This window comes from Trichechus manatus, unplaced genomic scaffold, assembly GCF_000243295.1.
Source record: "Trichechus manatus latirostris isolate Lorelei unplaced genomic scaffold, TriManLat1.0 scaffold00086, whole genome shotgun sequence".
Lineage (NCBI taxonomy): Eukaryota > Metazoa > Chordata > Mammalia > Sirenia > Trichechidae > Trichechus > Trichechus manatus.
Genome location: NW_004444022.1, coordinates 4,217,559 through 4,227,062, shown reverse-complemented (window position 1 = coordinate 4,227,062; position 9,504 = coordinate 4,217,559).

Here is a 9,504-nt window from a genome sequence, read left to right as displayed (position 1 = left end):
GCCCAAGGGGCAGAAGAAAGGGGCCTGTCAGGGGCAAGAGGGTGGGGTTGCCACTCAGACTAGGAGAATGGGACCTCAAAGCCAATGGAGCAGAGTGCCTGGAAGGTGAAGCTGAAGCCCAGGGGAGCGGGGTCTCTACCCAGAATCCAGAGAGAGTGGCCAACACCCAGAGTCTGCAGGGCAGGGCCATTGCCCAGATGGTCTCAGAGAACAGAGGATTATTTTCAAGCCTTGAGAGCTAATGTAATGTGTTCTGCTGGTTTTTGGACTTGCTTGGTGCCCATTATCCCCTCTTTCCTCCCAGTTTATCCCATTTGTAATGGAAATGTCTAGCTTGTGCTTGTTCCACCATCGTACTTTGGAAATAGATAGCTTGTAGTCTAGATTTCACAGGTTCACAGATGAAAAGGAATTTTGCCCCAGGATGGAATACACCTAAAATCTCATCCACATTTGATTTAGGTGATTCAAAAGATGAGATTTTGGACTTGGAGTTGATTTAAAACTTTTGAGACGATGTGATGAGGTGAATATGTTTTGCATGTGGGAAGATATGAATTTTAGGCGGCCAAAGGGTGAAATGTTATGGATTGAATTGTGTCCCCCCAAAAAATGTGTTGTAAATCCTAACCTCTACGCCTGTGGTTATAATCTCATTTGGGAATGGGTTGTCTTTGTTATGTTAATGAGGCAAGATTAGTGTAGGGTGTATCTTGAATCAATCTCTTTTGACATATAAAAGAGATTAAACAAAGGCTAACAAGTAGAGATAGGGAAAGAAAGATGCCAAGCCAAGTAGAGATCATCCAGGAGCAGAAGCTCAAAAGAACAAGGACTTTCCTCCAGAGCCAATAGAGAGAGAAAGACTTCCCCTACAGCTGGCAACCTAAATTTGGACTTCTTGGTTCCTAATATGTGTGAAAATAAATTTCTGTTTGATAAAGACGTCCACTTGTGGTATTTCTGTTATAGCAGCACTAGATAACTAAGACAGCTGGCAATGCAGTTAACTGAAATGCTGAATTCTTCTGGCTTTAGTAAATGGAAAAAGGCATTATAGCATCCTCTGTATAGCAGTCTCCTGAGACAGGAAGACTATTATTCTGTTGACAGACAGACTTCTTTTCTTAAGGCAAAATTCCTTTCATCTTTCCTCATGAATCCTGTTTGCAACTGTTATAATTATTTTCTTTTGCTCTTCTCTGGACATGCTCTAATCTCTGGCTCTTTCAGAATGCAAGACACAGGCCAAGTGGCAGGGATGGGGGTGTAAAGACAGAGAGGGAGAGAGGGAAAGTAAGAAAGAGAGAAAGAGTGTGTTGAAACAATGAGAATAAGGATGTGGCCTGGATTCTGACCTTAAACTTACAGGGGACAAAAGACCTGTGGTTATCTTCCCTCATTAATAACCCAGTTCCTTTGTCGGGGCTTTGTCCATTTTGAGCAGGAATCAGAGGACAATAAGGAGGTATTGAAGTCTTCAGGGTTAATACAGGTACCTAGGAGTCCTAACACCTAACTCCAGCTCAGCCTCAGACAATCTGAGGGGCCTTGGGAAATCCTCTTCCATTCCAGGTACCCTCTTTTGCTATAGAAAACATTCTATTAAGTTGAACAATATGAAATTACCAATAGATAGTTTTGACTGACACAAATAGCAACATCCCATGGTTCAAATTAATACTTTTGTCTATTATAGTCATGTGCCTGCTTGCCTGACTGCTTCCCTACAGCTTGTGTGCATGTACATTCACACACACACGCACACGCACACACACACACACAGAAAACCACTGCTGAATCGACAGCTCCCTGATGGCTGCAAAAGGTGTCTCACCATTTACCAACTGGATCTCTGAAAAAAAGGTCCTTATTTGTAGTGTTTGCTCATTTTTATGGTGTAGATTATTTCCACCATGGTCAATTTCAAGCTACCAATGTGATGTCACTGAATGTGGAGTTGGAAAGAGATGTACATAATTGGTTCTTGTGAGCAGGTACAAGCTGGCTGTAGCACACCATTGTTCATCTCCATATCCCCTTGCAGTATCTAATACAGGATCTCAGACTTAGCAGAAGGGAGGTAAATGTTTGTTAATTTGAAGATGCTGCATCCTCCTTGAGAATTCAAACTACACAGATAATGCCGGTAATAATGACAACCATTTTGGTACCTTGCTTTAGAATTTTCAAAATACTTTTTGTCTCAATTCCACAGGAGGGACACAGGGCAGGGATTCATATTTTTACCTGATGGATGAGGAAGCTGAGGCCCAAGAAGCAGAAAGGCAGGTCTCTGATCCAACTTCCAAGAGGACAGGTAGATACTTGTCATGGATTGAATGGTGTCCCCCAAAAATATCTGTCAACTTGACTGGGTCATGATTCCCAGTATTGTATGATTGTGTAATCTGATGTGATTTCCTTATATGTTGTAAACTCTATCACTATGATGAGGTTATATGTGATCCTCTTGTGTGTTGTAAATTCTATCACTATGATGTGGTTATACTGATGAGGTTTATAAGATTAGTGTCTTAATCCAATCTCTTTTGAGATATAAAAGAGAGAAGTGAGCAGAGACACACGGGAACCTCACACTACCAAGAAAGCAGTGCTAGGAGCAGAGCGCGTCCTTTGGACCAGAGGTTCCTGCGCTGAGATGCTCTCAGACCAAGGGAAGACTGATGCATCACAAGGACTTTCCTTCAGAGCTGACAGAGAGAGAAGGCCTTTTCCTGGAGCTGATGCCTTGAATTTGGACTTGTAGCTTACTGGACTGTGAAAAGAATAAATTTCTCTTTGTTAAAACCATCCACTCGTGGTATTTCTGTTACAGCAGCACTAGATGACTAAGACAGAATGTGGTACTGGGAGTGGGGTGCTGCTCTAACAGATACCTAAAATGTGGATGTGGTTTTGAAACTCTGAACGGATAGAGGAGCAGCAGTAGCAGAGGACCAGCAACAGCAGAGAACCTGCAGCAGCAGAGAACCAACAGAATCAGAATGAGGAGACCAGTGCGAGATGGTGCTGGAGCCAACCCACGGAGCGAGAGAGCTGAGTGCCTGTGCCCAGGAGGCTTTCTGGCAGAGTGGGGTGCCTCCAGGAACTTAATCGGTGGAGGTACAGAGCTTTGGAACACTTGCTCCAGCTGGGCAGATGCAAGCTTGAGGCCTGAGGGCCAAGAGGCCACAAGAAGCAGAAGCTGAAGAGACAAGGAACACAAGAAGCCAAGCTGCCTCAGTCTCAAAAGGTATGGCTGAGACCTCTGGGGTTTCAAAGGGTTAAGCCATGGCCTCTGGTGTTTCTAAGGGTGGAGTTGTCACTCCAGTGGACTAGGAGAATGCTACACCTAAAGCCAAGGGAGCAAAGTTGTTGTCCCAGTGGGCCTGGAAGGCGGAGCTGAAGCCCAGGGCTGAAGGGCCTCCACCAGAATCCGGAGACTGTGGCCAATATCTGGAGTCTGTAGGGCAGGGCTATTGTGTAAAGGGTCTCAGAAAACAGAGGATTATTTTCAAGACTTGATGGCTAATGTAATGTGTTCTGCTAACTTGCTTGGTGCCTGTTATTCTGTCTTTCCCTGCAATTTCTCCCATTTGCAATGGAAATGTGTAGCTTGTGCCTGTTCTGCCATTGTACCTTTGGAAACAAAACTTGTATTCTAGATTTCACAGATGAAGAGGAATTTTTGGAATGTGGGCTTGGAGTTAAGACTTTTGCTATGATACGATGAGTATATTTTCCATGTGCAAGGACATAAATTTTGGGGGACCAAAAGGTGGAGTGTCATGGATTGAATTGTGTCCCCCAAAAATAGCTGTCGACTTGGCTGGGTCATGAGTCCCAGTATCGTATGATTGTGTAATCTGATGTGATTTCCTTATGTGTTGTAAACTCTACCACTATGTTGAGGTTATACGTGATCTCCTTATGTGTTGTAAATTCTATCACTATGACGAGGTTATACTGATGAGGTATACAAGATTAACGTCTTAATCCAATCTCTTTTGAGATATAAAAGAGAGAAGTGAGCAGAGACACACAGGAACCTCACACAATGAAGAAAGCAGTGCTTGGAACAGAGCGTGTCCTTTGGACCAGAGGTTTGTGCGCTGAGGTGCTCTCAGACCAAGGGAAGACTGATGCATCTCAAGGACTTTCCTCCAGAGATGATAGAGAGAGAGGGCTTTTTTCCTGGAGCTGATGCCTTGAATTTGGACTTGTAGCCTACTGGACTGTGAAGAGAATAAATTTCTCTTTGTTAAAACCATCCGCTCGTGGTACTTCTGTTAGAGCAGCACTAGATGACTAAGACAATACTCTTAGTGCTGCTGGATTCTACTCACTGGAGTTCAGCTCCATCTCAGGCTATGGAGAAGATACTCCCTGATTCATGAGCCAGGAGCTGGGAGACTGTGGGCTGTTTTGACTAGCAGTCTGCAATAACCTTGCATAGTGCCTACCATGAACATGGCCAGCCAGGGAGAATGAGGCCACCTGTGCTCTGTGTGGTCCTCTGGTCAAGCCAGGAACATTCTCAGCCTTGAAAGAGAGACAGAGAGAGATTAAAAGATTCAGAGAGACTGAGAGCGAGAAACTGAGACCGAGGCATTGGGAACATCAGGAGAGTGTATCCTTTTTAAGTCGGAAAATTTTTCAAAATCCTTAAAAAAAATCAAAAATAAAACTCCAAATTCGCCATGTACAATGACTGGGTTGTCACAGTGTGGGGTCTGGTTGCTGGCAAGTGCAAAGCACCTTTCACGGGGCCCTGCGTTGGGAGAGAGATAATCCCATAGAAGGCCAAAGGATCAGGGCCGAAGTATTTAAATACTACTATCACCTTGCATTTCTATAGCCTTTTATAGTTTTTTAAAGTACTTTCATATTAAGTGTCTACTGCATTGTCTCATGGGGAAAATTATGATGGCTCCACTGGAGTGCAGAGTTGGTGGGATGGAGGTTGAGCAGACATTACCAGAAAGTAAGAAAACATGCTCGTAGCTGGGTATGGACTTATCCAGGTTTTCAAGAATAGCCTGCTACACACTCTGGCTGCTCCCAGCACAGGCTTGGCCCCAGGCGTTTCTCAACTTTCAGGTGAGAATATTTCTTCTTTGGACTCATCTACCTCTGAGCCCAGACCCAGAGGTGGCATTAGAGATGCCCCACAAATGCATGGCTTTAAGGCTAGGCTATCCTCAAAGTAGCCTTCAAGGTAGGAATCCTGAGGAAAGCATCTTGGTAAGCCCCCGTTTGCACCCTGTATGCAGATCTGGCTCATTCACCCACACAAAGAACTGCCAAGAACTCATAAAAGCCTAGCCTTGACCCCGGGACACCCTTTCAGCTCAGTGGTGAAGTCACTTCCGAGGTTCACTGTTCAGCCGGGGATTGGACAGCCCCATAAAACAAAATGGGACCAATGAGGCACAGCAGTCCAGGGACAAGGACTAGAAGGCAGATGGGGACAGGAAAACTGGTGATAGGGAACCCAAGGTTGAGTAAAGACAGTGTTGACATGTAATGGAGTAGTTAACCATTGTCATAAGGCAATATGTGTACTAACTGTTTAATGAGAAACTATTTTGTTCTGTAAACATTCATCTAAAGTGAGAATAGCAGCACAACTGTAAGAATGTAATCAATATCACTGAATTGTACATGTAGAAATTTTTGAAATGGTGTATCTTTGGCTATGTATATTTTCACCCCAAAAAAAAGTCCTCCAAGGTCGAGAAGGGAGAGTGTTGACATGTCGTGGGGTTGTTAACCAATGTCATAAAACAATATGTGTGCTGACTGTTGAATAAGAAACTATTTGTTCTGTAAACCTTCACCTAAAGTACAATAAAAAAAATTAAAAAAAAAAAAGCCCAGCCTTGGCATGGAGCACCAGCCGCTGTCATCTCCTTCTTGCTGACCTGCTTGGTCCCACAATTCCTCACTTTCTTCCTCCCTTGGCACCTGGGCTTCTGATGCCCACCTCAGGCTCCTTAGTTGGATGCTGATTTTAATCCTGATTTTGCAGTTCAGACATTAACCCACTCTTCCAGGTACGGCCTGCTATAAGTCTGCTGGCTCTAGCCACCTCCAGTTGCTGGTGAAAGAAACACCTGCCACCTACTCACCTTGAAGTTTTCATTCCTCTCTTCCCTAAGGGTGGGGATTTGGACCTTGTGCTTAGATACTGACTTTCCTAGCTCTCCTGGCACCCCGAGATCCAGCCACCAAGAGTCATTCACAGAGCTCAATGAAAGAAGCATGAAGGGCTCACACACTTACTTCCTCAGTTGCTTAGGCCTGTCCAGAGTATGACAAGTTGACCAGGTTCTCTCCCACCACAGAGTCCACATCTGCCAATGGTCCAAAGTGAGGCTGTTTATGTGCAAAGGGCATGAGCCACAAGGAAACTAGGATTGGCCATCATCTAAACAGGGCCTGCATGGTCCAGGCACTGGGCAAAGAGGCTTTATAAACATTATTGCTAATCTCCACAACAAAATACAGATTATTTCTCTCATATTACAGATGAAAATGCTTCTGCTTAGAGAAGGAAATCACTTATCCAAGGTCACACAGCTGGTAGGTCATGGAGTCAGGGCTACGATCCAGTTCTGTTTGACTTTAAAACTCATAATACCACATTACCTCTTACAAGTTTCTAGGTAACGACAAAGGGCTTTGGTGAATTTGTCCAAAGTGTTCATGCTTACTGTATTAGAGTGAATAAAACTACCTACTCTGTAGTGGTGGATTTTTAAACTTTATTCATTTCTGTATTCCTAAAAGAATGTCAGTGTTAAAAAGGGCTTATAGAACATCAAGGAAATCAATGGCACCGCATCTCTCTGCTCAGGTTAGACTTCCCATGAGAAATTATGCCCAGTTCTGGGCCCCACACTTAAAGGGGCCACAAACACTCTGGCATGTCCCCAGAAGACAGTGAGAAGGCTGGGGAGGGGGATAAGACTCAAACACATGAGGAAGGGTTGGAAGGAGTTAGAGATGTTTAGTCTGGAAAAAGAGACAACTCCAGGTGACATGAGTCAGGTCATATCATTCTCTGCTCTCATGTCACTCAGTACAAGAGCCAAAGCCTTTACAGTGGTCTACAGGAACTGTTCCCATCTCCCTGCCCCAACATTACCTCTGTGACCTCATCTACTATCACTGTCCCCCTCATTCACTCCACTTCAGCCACACTGAATTCCTGCTCCTTCATTAAATACATTATCTGCTCTCACCTCAGGGCCTTAACTCCTTGCTGAAATGTGACTGCTCAGTGAGTCTTTACCAGACTACTCTTTTAAATTGAAATTCCCATCTCTCCTCTCCTACTATATTTTCTCCACTGTACTTATCGCCATCTGACATAGTATATCTTTGTCTATTTATTTATTGTCTGTCCCCCTTACTCTAAAACATAAGCTCTGGGAGGGCAGGGGTTTTTATCTCTCTTCTTCACTGCTGCACCCTCAGTACCTAGAAGAAAGCCTGGCATACAACAGGCACTCAGTAACCAAAGAATATGGTCTCTGTCTTCAGATTTGGAAGGGTTACCACCGGGAAAAAAGAATAAACAGTACACAGGATCTCTGTGGTACCCAGGGACCAAGCTAAACTGATTAAGCTCAAATTCATATAAAATTGCAAGTGGCCTTGAATAGCCAGAACAATCTTGAAAAACAAGAACAAAATAGGAGAATTCATTCTTCCTGATTTCAAAACTTACTACAAAGATACAGTAATCAAAACAGTGTGGAACAAGCAAAAAAAGACAAAAAAGATAAATTGAACTTCATCAAGAGACAACCTACACATTGGGAGAACATTTTTGGTAACCATATATCGAATAAGGGTTTAATATTCAGAATATATAAAGAATGTCTACAGAAAACCCAGTCAAAAATGGGCAAAGGACTTGAATATACATTTCCACAAAAAAGAAATACAAATGACCCACAAATCCATTAAAAGATTCTCAACATTATTAGTCATTACCATTCTCATTGCCACTGAGTCAATTTCGACTCATAGCAACCCTATAGGACAGAGTAGAACTACCCCATAGGGTTTCCAAGGCTGTATTCTTTACAGGAGCAGACTGCCACATCTTTTTCCTGAGGAGCAGCTGGTGGGTTCAGACTGCTGACCTTTTGGTTAGCAGCCAAGCACTTTAACCACTGCACCATGAGGGCTCCTTTTTACCACTAGAATGGCTATTATCAGAAAAAGGGAAAATAACAAGTGTTGGTGAGGATGTGGAAAAACTGGAACCTTTGTACATTGCTGGTGAGAATTCAGAATGGTGCAGCCACTGTGGAAGTGTGCACACAGCCACAGTGTGTGCAGTCACATCTCTGTGCCTCCATGTCCTCATTTATAAAATGGGGATACAAACAACTGCTCTGCCCACCTGCTACATCGGGCCTTTTAGAAGATAACAGAGATGGAAGGAATTTGCAAACTAGAAAGCACAATCCTCAGGTTACTTGCTCTTACCGGCTGTGTCTGGCTCCCAGAAGCAATGCAGCTCAGCCCAAACTGTACAAAAGTTTGGCAGTTCTTCCAAAAGTTGAACATAGAGTTACCATATGACCTAGTAATTCCACTCTAGGTATATACCCCAAAGAATTGAAAGCAGGAACACAGATAATAGTATGCCAGTGTTCATTGCACCACTATTCACAGTAGCCAAAAGGTAGAAATAACACAAGCATCCAATAGATGAATGAATAAACAAAATGTGATACTTACATACAATGGAATATTATTCACCCATACAGAGAAATAAAGTTCTGATACATGCTTTTACATGAATGAATCTTGAAAACATTATGCTGAGTCAAATAAGTCAGTCACAAAAAGACACATATTGTATGAATCCACTTATATGAAATATCTAGAAATGCAAATACATAAAGAGCAAAGTATATTAGTGGTTACCAGGGGCTGGAGGGAGGGGGATAGGGAGCTATTGCTGAAGGTGTACTTAGTCTCTGTTTGGGATGATGTAAAACTTTTGGAAATAGATAGTGGTGATGGTTGTACAACATGGTGACTGTAATTAATGTCACTTAACTGTATACTCAAAAATGGTTAAAATGGGAAATATTGGTTAAATATATTTTACCACAATAAAATTTGTTGTTGTTGTTTGTTGATGGGTATGCTGTGGAGTCTATTTTTGACTCATAGTGACCTCCTGTGACAGAGTAGAACTGTCCCATAGGGTTTTTTAGGCTGTAATCTTTACGAGAGCACATCACCAGGTCTTTCTCTCCCAGAGCCACTGGGTGTGTTCAAAGCACTATCCTTTCAGTTAGCAGGCAGCGCTTAATCATTGGGCCACCAGGTCTCCTTACAATAAAACTAACAAACAAACAGAAAACTGCCCCAGGAATCAAGGGCCAAATGGGCGGGTTTAGGAAAGAACTGCAGCCTGAGATTCTATGTTCTTCTCCAATCTCCTCATTCACAGATGGGTAAATTGAGGAT